Raw genomic sequence first — 12,098 nt, forward strand, 5'->3', positions numbered from 1 at the left:
GAGGTCAGAATGAATTCCCTCCAATATGCGATTATCCAGGTCTACCTTCTATCGCGACTGGAACATGGCTGAATTTCATTTTTTGATGGTTGAAGACTACCATTTTTGAATGTATAAAATGATTTTGAGAGCGGCAGAGTAGTGCACTGAAGTGATTATGTACTTTTGCATCCGAATTGTTGTATTTTTAAACTTTTATGGACGTATTCAAAGAATTAATCCCAAATCACAAAATCTCGTTTAAAGGTAAATATTGAACAAAGATTTTAAAATCCTTTGAGTTGATATTTTACATTTTTGGTTTTGAAAAGTCGCTTGGAACATAGTTGGTAAATAAAATTGGGATTTTCTGGTGATTAATATGTAGTTTATCACCACAAATAACAAAAAATGTCATATCTTATCAACACATCTTACAGTGCTAGCTTTAAAATGTGCATTTTAGATTGGTCAACACACTTAAGGCAAAGAGATTAAGTTTAAAGTCATTTCATTTGTGAATGCTGAATCAAAGTATAAGTACTCTAATTAGTAATTAGATTCAATAAAAATAAATATACTGTATATAGCAGTAGTAAGTGGTTGTTCTAATGTACAGTATTATATATTATAATATATGTTTCAATATAACAACCACTTACTACTGCTATATACAGTATATTTATTTTTATTGAACCGTTAATTACTAATTGTACGAGGTCACAATTTTTATCCAATTTAAAAAAACGTTTGTATATATCACCGTTACACCCTAAAGATGGTTAGGTTCGAATTTCGTAAAAATCAGACCGAAACTGACGGACAAAATGCCCCTGGTTCGCAAATAGTATCAAAATATTGTGTATCAGGGTTGTGGACCCTCTGGAGGTCACAATTTTCATCAGATTTGATGAAACTTGAAATGCATGTTTATAACCCAAATATCTTGGTTCCTGTCAAGTTTTGTACATATCGAATTGTTACTTCCTGAATTATGGCCCCTGATTGTACAGAAAATCGCGTTTTTAGCTTGTGGTCCCTCTGGAGGTCACAATTATTATCCGATTTAAAAAGCTGTTTGAATATATCACCGTTACACTGTAATTTTGTCTGAGTTAAATTTCATGAAAATCGGACCAAAACTGCCAGACGAAATGGCCGCCCTTTGTATGTAAATAGTGTAAGCATCTGGTATATCAATGTTGTGGACCCTCTAGAGGTCACAATTTTGATCCGATTTTGATGAAACTTGTACGGAAAATCACGTTTTTAGCTTGTGGTCCCCCTAGAGATCACAATTATTATCCGATTTAAAAAAATGTTTGAATATATCACCGTTACACCGTAAAGTTTGATGAGTTCGAATTTCTTGAAAATTGGGCCAAAACTTCCGGACAAAATGGCTGCCCCTCGTATGCAAATAGAGTAAACATCTGGTAAATCAATGTTGTGAACCCTTTAGAGGTCACAATTTTGATCTGATTTCGATGAGACTTGAAATACATGTTTATAACCCATAGATATTGGTTCCTTTTGATATTCGCGCATATTGGATCATAACTTCCTGAATTATGGCCCTGGATTAAATAAAAAATCATGTTTTTAGCTTGTGGTCCCTGTAGAGGTCACAATTTTTATCCGATTTAAAAAAAACGTGTGAATATATCACCATTACACACTAAGATCTAGGTTCCTTTTGATAATCGTGGATACCCGAACTTAACTTCCTGGATTATGGCCCCTGATTGTTCGAAAAATCGCATTTTTAGCTTGCGAATTCTCTAGACGTCACAATTTTTTTTTGATTTTAAAAACCATTTAAATACATAATGGTATTTGAAAATTGAAATGAAACTGCGTGACAAAATGGTCGCTCTTAGCACGCAAATTGTGTGGAAGTGTGTAATACGAAGGTTGTAGACCCTCTAGAGGTCACAATTTTTATCCGATTTTGATGAAACTTAAAACATATCTTTATATCCTAAAGATCTGAGTCCCTTTTGATATTTGCACATTTCAGGCCATAACTTTCTGGATTATTGCCCCTGATTGTACAAAAAATCGCGTTTGTTTTTAGCTTGTTCTCTATCCATCTCTTGTAAAATATGGGCATATCCTGCCTGGCAGCTGCTGGTTACATTAAGAATAGAGGGGGGTGGGGGTGGAATAGTTTTGCATAACAACTAATATTGGTATTGATTTAATCATTCATGCTCCCCATGGCGATTATCCCCTCACAATGTACAGGATTTTTGTTCTCATGAGATTCCGAAATTCTGTTTTTACATTTATTCAAGAGAGCGTTCCATGTAAGCCAGAATCGGCGACACATATTCTCATCTTGAAATTAAAGTTCCAGGTTTTGTTGCATTCGAAATATTGTATTTGGTGCTGTACGCAAGGACGAAAATGTCAGCCATTGCTGCGGTAAACAGGTCACTATTTGTTTATTTTATCAATACTCATTTTAAGAGTATTGGAACACGTGCCAATAATTATATCCGCTTTATTAACTCTAAAATAGGTTGAAAGCAATTTGATAACAAATCTATTAGCTAAATTACACCTTACAATATCCCAAATCGATGTTGATATTAACCGAAAGTCGCGACCTTTTTTTATTTACATGCAAAGAGTTGCGTCCCATAGTTTTGGCAAGTAAATTAAAAAACTCTTTGTTTAAAAATGCGATAGAAATCCATTACCGTGCAGTAGAGCGGTACATGAGGCCTTTTCGTGGCACTCTACCACATAATGCGGGAGAGTTGACAGGTCTGGGTGATTGGATGGTACAACATAAAACTGCCTCACAATACCATCAACAGCCCAGAAGCCTACAAAATCTTAATCAGACTCTGGTTTAAAGCTAAACTGGTCACATCAATTTTTGTGGAAAATTTTGATTGACTGGTAGCCATAAAGGAAGTTGGTAATGAAAGTAGTTAAGTTAAGAGGTCTGGTACGAAATCCACAGCGGTCAGTTGCTAATGGCTTCTTACAAAACAAGTTGTCTGCAGACCTCTTCTACTTGCCTCAATGACTTCAGGAAATGGCTAGAAAGGAGATCTACTGACATTTCAAGCTTACATTATAAAGGAAATATACCTCAACATCATTGAAAAAAGTTGTTATGTATTCCTGAAGTTAATGATTAGCAACCATTGATATTTGTAAGTGACATATTAAACATAGACATCTACTATCTGTTTGTAGGAGACACCCATGTTTCTTATGATCTATTTGTTCCGTTTGTGAAGAAAAAGTATTAAAATTTACGAAATCTTTTTAGAGGCAGTAGTTATTTACTTTAGGTAGGAAGAGAGAGTTGCAAGTGGCTAATGCTTATAAAGTGGCATAAGTATTAAGCTGCCTGGATTGGGCGTGTAATTGGCATCAGGAAAATAGTAGTCATAGTAACAAGGTTATTAACTGTACCAATCTGTATTTAGATTGACTTAGAATGGCCGAGGGCTAGTTTTGTACTGATTTTTTCTTAAAAAAAAAAAAAAAATTGTATGGAGCACAAGTACAGCTACCAGAATTTTGAAAAGAGGATGCATCTAGAAGAAGAGTTTAGAGTTAGGGGGTCAGATTATTCGTCTTTGTAAATAATATAAAATATAAAAGTTTTGGGTACTGTGTGATGGTGCATGTATACCCTTCTAACCACATAATACCACATTTCCTTTAATCTTTTATTTCCTCAAAATGGAAATGAGTAAAAATTATGTTTTTATCAGATACATGTTGATACACATTCAAGTAACTGTATATAACTATTGTTACTACATGGGGACATGTCCTTATGAACACATAACCTGACCTTTCTACAAAACATCAGCTTTTGATCCAAAAGCCCCCCAAATCCTCACAGGAATCATGTAATTGCCTTCTTATTTAGTAATGCAACTTCAGTCTTTTTTGCTGTTATTCATCAGTGAAAATAATCTATTTTGAAGATATTTAAATTGCTTATTACTGCCTTATACCATGTAGTTGTCGTCTCAACACTATGTTCTATTATTCAACAAGAATTTTATCTGCTTGGCTGGTAAATTCAATCAAGTTCATGTATAAAAATGAGAAGTACGAATATTTAGCTCTTTCAGAATCCCCTTTAAATTTGCATCCTTGCCAGAATCAATACCAGATAAATCAATCTGTCAAAACTCACACTTCAAGTCTAGCAATTCAAACAGATTGACCTGTCAAATTTTGACTTTAGGGGTCAGCCAATATTAAATTATGACATTAATTAAGTTTATTTGATTTTTAATTATAAAATGTGTAACATACTTTAAGTGTTTGTAATTGGAGAGTATTAAATAGTTCATAAATGATTTAATATTATTCAAGGCAAATCGATTTGAGAAACTTGAAAGAACTCTTTACAGTCGTGTTTGGGATGCCAAGTGTTTTTGTCAGTCTAGGATTGGCTGCCATGCATTATTTATTGTAAAGAGACTGGTGGATAGTTACGAGACTTTGCTATCATGTGATATATTTTCTTTCATCAAAAAATAAACAAGGTAACTTGGTTTTATTTATGTTTTTAGTTTTTGGGACATAAAGCAAAAATGTATCATAGCTATGCAAAAATACATTCAATGGGATGTTAGCACACAGATGTGCAAAGAGTATTTTTCTAGAATTTTTATTCAGGAAAAGGTTTATGTGACCTTTTCAGCTTAAAATTTAATCTGTTTAAACAGTTATTGAAGAAAAACTAATAACTACAATAGTATACATTTATATGTACATAGAATGATGATTGTGTCTCAGTAATTAGGAGTTGAAGAGATGAGACATTTATCAGTTAAGGAGATTTTTGGTTATCCAAAGGTAATATTTACTGACTTATTTTCACTCATACATGTTGTATGATGTTCTTGTGTTTCTTTGGCTTAATTAAATGAGAATGGATACCATTAATGTTTTCAGGATTATTTTGTTTGAAAAATACAATACAGTGTGCACAACCTCTAGGAGAGAAAGACTGATGAAAGACAATAGTAAAACAATCATTCTGTTCTTTTATTTATAGAAATTGAAGGGGGTTGAAAGGGCTATCGTGCACATGTTTTTATTTTAGATTTCTTTTGGTTCACTTTTTAAATGAAAAAACGTAAGATACATAATTATGTTAGACATGTTTTGGTATATTGTTACCCTATCTAAAAAGTTTTTAATTTAGCAAGATTGTCACTCATGGATTTCTCCTCTAAAACATACTCTAGGAATTTTTGATGTTATCAACATTTCTGGAGATATTAAAGAAACAAGTTGCTGATGTCAAGGAAATTGTGACAAAAGTTTCCTAGCTTATTTATGAAGAGGATCAATGTATCCACATATTGATGCAAAATTTGTAAAAAGTGTTGTTTCCAGTCAATCCCATAATCAAATGATATTTTTGGATTTTTTGAATGTACACACTTTATTTAAAATTACAATATAAAATACCGATGCTACAAAGTTAATGCTAGTGATAGCTGTATCAGCATCATTAAACACCAGTCTGTTATTACTTTGTATGGTGGTAAAAAGATAACATAAATAAATCACTATCAATATCCAACATCACCTATCATCCAGTGGCGGCACCAAAGGGGAGCAAGGGTGGCATTTGACCCCCCCCCCCCCATAAATCTGGTCTGCCCTCCGTGTATCCCCCCCCCCCCAATAATTTAAGAAATCAATACCTTCTATGGTGATTAAATCCAACATTCCCACTCATTCATAGACTTGCATGTTGTAGAGCCTGAGTGATTTTTTACCAAGCCCATCCTGCTGTAAACCTACTATAAACAATAACATGTGAACCACTTGAGAAGTGCTTTTTCTGATCCTCAAAGCTTTTGGGTATAGGTTCAACGCGGGGAGAATATTCATTCATTTTGATACACTCACTCCGTTCATTTGACACCTTCCTCTCTGTTCGAATAAGCTGGTGATTTGGCGACAAACAGTATCTGGTCAGCTCTATTTATCTCAGCGACCAGTATATGAAATGCTACCAGACTGCATTTCCGGCAGTCTATTTCTCAAATATCGTGGCGAAAATATATGCATTCACTTTGATTTACTCACTCCGTACGTTTGACACTTTCCTCTCTGCTGGTCGGATAAACTGGTGATTTGGCGACAGGCAGTATCTGGTAATCTCTATTTATCTCGACGATCAGTGCCTGAAATACTGCCAGACTGTATTTCTGGTAGTCTATTTTTCAAATTTTCGGGTGCTTCGTTGAGATTCGCAAGTCTGTTCGTTTGACACTTTCCTCTCTGGGGTTGGATAAACTAGTGATCGGATGACAGACGGTATTTGATCAGCTCTATTTATCCTGACAATTCGTGCCTAAATACTGTCCGACAGCATTTCAGGCAGTGCTTTTTTTCAAAATTTTCTAGGGGAGGTCACCAATAAGGACTCGCTACTTTCGTTGAGGTTCGTAATTGATCGGATGACAGACGGTATTTGATCAGCTCTATTTATCCTGACAATTCGTGCCTAAATACTGTCCGACAGCATTTCAGGCAGTGCTTTTTTTCAAAATTTTCTAGGGGAGGTCACCAATAAGGACTCGCTACTTTCGTTGAGGTTCGTAATTACTTGCTACTTTGGCGCTCATGAGGGGACTTTGTTAAGATTCACAAATCGGTTCGTTTGACACTTTCTTCTCTGGCCTGATACACTAGTGATCAGACAACGGACGGTGTCTGGTCAGCTCTATTTATCTCGACGATCAGTGCCTGACTGAATACTGTCAGACAGCATTTCCGTCAGTCTATTTTTCAAAATTCTCTGTGGGAGGTTTCCCCATAACCTCCGTAAGGACTCCTACTTTGGCGCTTGTTAGTGGGCTTCATCGTGGTTTGCAAGTCTGTTCGTTTGACACTTTATCTCTATGATCAGTGCCTGAAAAACTGCCACACTGCATTTCCAGCAGCCTGTTTTTCAAACATTTCAGGGGGAGGCGCCCCCTACTTCTAGTTAAAGCTTGGGCCTTTGCCCCCTTAACCTTGGACTTTGCCCCTCCACTGCTATCATCAATGATAATTACTCAATAGGTTTGGTTAATGGGCGATGATTACTGTCATAGATCCTACTCTTATCCATACACTTGTTTCAATACAAAATAGGTACTTAAAGATCTGTTAGCACATACAAATTCTATCTTGTACAAGTTGAAATCTTATCAATTTTTGCAAGTGTGAATTATAGAATACGGAGAAGAGAGTTAAGCTGGTAGATTGTGAATGAATAAACGAGAATTGGTGAAATTCCTGGACATTTGCAGTCTGCATGATTGCATGTCGGTTTATTTATTTTCATTGATGATATTCATAAAGAGACTACCACAGACACAGGGGCTGCATTCACATTGATTTTACTCAAACCAAATTACCAGAAACAAAATTGGTTGAGTTCAAAATTTGACTTCATGCTGACAGGATTGGAATTTGGCTTACAGATAAAATGGATTAGTGTCACTGCAATAAGAATTATATAGAGAAACAGTATGTCAGTGGAAATTATAGGAGGCAAGTCTTAAACTCAAAATCATCCACAGTCTTCGACATTGGACATTGCAAACACGACTTATTACTGGTCAGTTTAAATCAACATTGATGTTGTTATCTTACTGTGAAAAGATGGGCTTCCGATACCCAATATTTAAGACACAATGAAAATTTAAAAATTGGCACACGAATCTTGTGTCAGAATGCTTTCGAGTGCCATTTATAATGAAGTGGGTCAATGAACGAGGCTAAACACATCCCACATGTGAATACTACCGGTGTAGGCTGGAGTAACCAGATGCTAAAGACTGCCATTCAATTTGGACTATTCGCGTATTTCGCCGAACATAACTGATTAGAAAGTACAGTAAAAACAGAAATGATTGAATGTAAATCAGTTTAAATACATTCATATTACATTACAATATGTGTTGCGACTCATTTGTGTCAATTTCTAGGTCCCAAAGAATGGGGATTTAGCTCCTTTAAGAACATTTTGTGTTTAAATTAGGATTTTAGCTAAACCATCAGATCAGAATTCTATGTTTTATGTGAAGGCTAGCATATTTTCTAAATTTATTTTTAGTTAACAATACTGTTTGACATAATAAAAGAAATTAGGAATTAGTTTTTTTTATGCACCCGTGTTAGGTCGATTCTAGACATACACAAGTCTTGTTGGAACTGTGAAACTTGATTGTTTAGAATAAGCCAACAGAAGCCAGACAGATGAATTGTTATCAATAGTATTGACCACTTCATATGTAAAGTTTTACAGACATGTAGTTAATAGAGTGAAATATCATCTTATATCTAGAAAAGACCTCCTGGCATACAGGAACCTGGTGACAACTGACATAATCATCTTTATTAAAGCTAGATATCAGTAGAAGATGCTGCTATGCAGAACATCAGATTTTGTATATATATGCTTAAAGAGGCATTATGTAATCTTGAGCTAAATCTGCCTATTACAGCTCTTTTTTCAGGCTTCAAATGTTATATAAATTATTGCTTGACATTTATTCACATGACAATCCCATAAGGAACTCTCTAAAACTTTGGATGACTTAGATATTGAGTGGATTAGACAATTACCGGTACAGCGATATCTACATTGAACTATAATATGCCGACACTAAGGGTGACAGCCGATTGAAGGTCTGAAAATCAAGCCTCCTTTATCATTGTGGCAATAGTACTTGACAATCAAGAATATGAACTCTCAATCAGCAACAATTTATTCTATTTCTTGTCAAAACTTCAAACATCCACTTTAGCAGTAAATCACATCAGTTTTGAATTTTATTGACACAAGATTTCATCTTAGTAATTCTGTTTGTCATCAAAGGATGCAGATTATAAATAATAGTCAACACAATCATTATCTATTATTGTTTAAAAGTAAAGTGTTGGATGCCTTGTGTTAACAATTATATCGTCTGATGTTTCCGAACACATCTGTCTAGCTGTATCTATTTAAGAACTAAAATTACCTTTAATTATATGATTGGCTGGCCATTTTTCTTTTATTGCTGTTATTGAATTTTCTTGTCTGTTTATGTATATTGATTGTTAAAGTGCTTGGTATGATCGATAACTCGTGAAAACACATATACATGCAGTGTTTTGCAAATCAACATTAAGGTTCCTGATGAATTGATTTATTTACTTAAGGCATTATATCATTTCCATTAAATTTATTGGTGGTGAATAGGTATACCCTACCAAATGCATGTTATAGAAGGTTGGCAAATTAAACTTGGGTTACACAACAAACAAAATTGACAGATGGCTTAAGATTTATTATAGTAATTAAATTTAATTTTGTGAAATTGGATATGAAAGGTTGAATATTGCCAGGTTTCTGTATGCTATCATTCTGGATATATAGCCATGGTTATGGTTGCCTTAGACACTTCACAACTAGTTTATGTTTAGAGCTTTTTATATGCCCACATGGAAATGTGGTCGTATATATTGCAGTCGCCTTCATCTGTACATCCGTACGTTGTCCACAATATCTTGTGAACATTCTACACACTATGGGCGCAGATCCCGGCGTCCCCACCAATATTTTTAGTGGTGGGGACATGATATACTGTGTCCCCACCACTTATTTCCGATGTTTTGCTTACTGTTTATTTTTTGAAATTGAAATCATTCCAGAGCTTTTATTGACATTCCAGAAAGTGTAGAGTTGGTCCCAGGCACATGAGGCCAGGGTCTTTGAAGTTGTACAGCTGCACCCGGTGACCGATTTTTATTTAACAGGGAATAAGTGATAATTCATATTATAACAGTAAATAATTAAAATATTCCATAGGGATTATAATAATATGTATATCATGTAGGTGTGCATATCTGATACGCTGGGTATTGAAGGGTTAAGGAATAACTGAGATTTTGTTTTTATCTGGTATAGTGAATGATAAATCACCTAACTAAAGGATTTAGTTTGTAATTCAGGGCAACCCTTAATTGCTAGATTTGCTGCCATACTAAATAAGCGTATTTTTAAAGACTGGTTTCTATCTCTCTCTGTGGAATATAGGCAATTAAATCTTAAATTCAAGACTCGAACCCTCTATTTTTTGGAGTACAGTAAGCTGAGCCAAGAATGGTGTACTTATTATTACATGTAAGTGAAAATTTTTTGCTGTTTTGTAGATGGTTTAGAAATTTAGGAAATTTATCGGAAAAGACATTTTTTAAAACCTGTCATGGGCCGTCCAGAAAGAAGACAAAGGGAAAAGAAACGGGCAGAGCGGATATAAGTGTACTGTTCTTTAGTTTTAAATATACTAAACACTTTATTGAATGTTTTTTTCGATTAAAAAATTGCTCTCTGAACTATTTTGTTATTGGTAAAAACTCCTCAGAATCACTGAGAATGCATATTTAGACACCATTTTTTAACAAAAATTCAAAAAATTGTAAAAGCAGCCCCCCCCCCCCCATCTGTAGCAGCTCACAACAGCGGCGTTCGGTTGTATAGTCGGTCCTTTTGTTTCACAAACGAACCCGCCCACCTTGCTTCTAGCCTACGGGACCGACTCTGTATGAACACTTATAAATTTCTAAAGAAAATATTCTTTAAATTATTATTAGGATCGAACACTACTGGGAATGGAGGCGGAGCTGGAATCTCAGTAGTATAACTATTTCTAGTTCTTGTACTGTACATGAGAGAATAAATCGTGAACGGTGACTTGAAGATTTGTCTTTAGATTAGATTTTGTATCATTTGCTGCCTCAGGGATTAGAATTGTTTGCCAGAAAGTGATGCTGAAAATACCCACAGAGTGCGTTTTAGAGTGTCTAGTTTTCAAAAAATTTCGGGGGAGGACCATTGAACCACCCTCTTTACCAATAGTCGCCCGCGTATGGACTGTCCCCACCACTAATTTTTGGCGATCTGCGCCCCTGCTACACACTACATTTACTATCTGATTTTTATGCAGTTTGTATATGAGGAGTAAAGACTAATTAATTTCAGCGATTTGCGTTAATTACCTCTAGAGTAGAACATTGGGAACGACTAACATTTTCATCTGATTTGTATTAAATTTATATGCGTTATTTAGAATAGTAAAACAAAAAGGCCTATTGAATTTCAGCAATTTCCATTAATAACTTCTAGAGTTATGGTCCTTGTTTCACTTTGTTGAATCTTGTGAACGCTCTATTGACAATTTATCATCCGATCTGTATGAAATATATATGCATTATTTTAATTTGTAGAATGAAGATGCCTATTGAATTTCAGCAATTTCCATATATAACTTCTAGAGTTATGGCCCTTGTTTCACTTTGTTGAACCATGTGAACTCTCTAACAACAAAAGTTAATGTTTGATTTGTGTTAAATTCACATGCATTATTTAGATTAGTAAAACGAAGAGCCTATTAAATTTCAGCAATTTCCATTAATAACTTCTCGAGTTATGGCCCTTGTTTCACTTTATTGAATCTTGTGAACGATCTTTTGCCAAATTTAATGTCCGATCTATATGAAATGTATATGTATTATTTTAATTAGTAGAACGAAAACGCAATTTAAGTATCTAGAGTTTTGGCCCATGTTTCACTTTGTAGATCCTTGTGAACACTACAACGACAAAAGTTGTCAACCGATCTGTATTTTAATAATTCACATGCATTATTGAATTTCAGCAATTTCCATTTATAACTTTAAGAGTTATGGCCCTTGTTTGACTTTGTTGAACCCTGTGAGTGAACACTCTATCGAATTAAGTTATCATCTGATCTGTATGAAATTTATGTGCATAATTTAAATTAGTAAAATGAAGAAACTTATTGAATTTCAACAATTTCAGTATATTTTGCCTAGAGTTATGGCCCTTGTTTCACTTTATTGAACCTTGTAAATGACTAAAGTTATCATCCGATCTGTATTAAATTCATATGCATTATTTTAATTAGAAACACGATAAAGCCTATTGAATTTCAGCATATTCCATTTATTACTTCTAGAGTTATGGCCCTTGTTTCAATTTGTTGAAGCCCATGTGAACGACAAAAGTTATCATCTGAATTTATATCATCCGTATATTACTTCAAATGTTATGGTCC

At 34.6% G+C, this 12,098-nt stretch overlaps 1 protein-coding gene across 5 annotated transcripts in view; it reads left to right on the top strand.

Moving 5' to 3' along the window:
• Positions 1–12,098, top strand: part of LOC126821175 (poly(rC)-binding protein 3) — a 185,617-nt gene that overhangs the window by 64,800 nt on the left and 108,719 nt on the right. The window contains exon 1 of one of the 5 annotated variants that reach the window (XM_050549563.2): positions 4,731–4,821. The exons of the other annotated variants lie outside the window; for them this stretch is intronic. The gene's annotated coding sequence lies outside the window, so the exon portion shown is untranslated. Of the gene's footprint in view, positions 1–4,730; positions 4,822–12,098 lie in introns of those variants that run through there. 5 annotated transcript variants of the gene reach the window in all.

This window comes from Patella vulgata, chromosome 5 (genome assembly GCF_932274485.2).
Source record: "Patella vulgata chromosome 5, xgPatVulg1.2, whole genome shotgun sequence".
Taxonomy (NCBI): Eukaryota; Metazoa; Mollusca; class Gastropoda; family Patellidae; genus Patella; species Patella vulgata.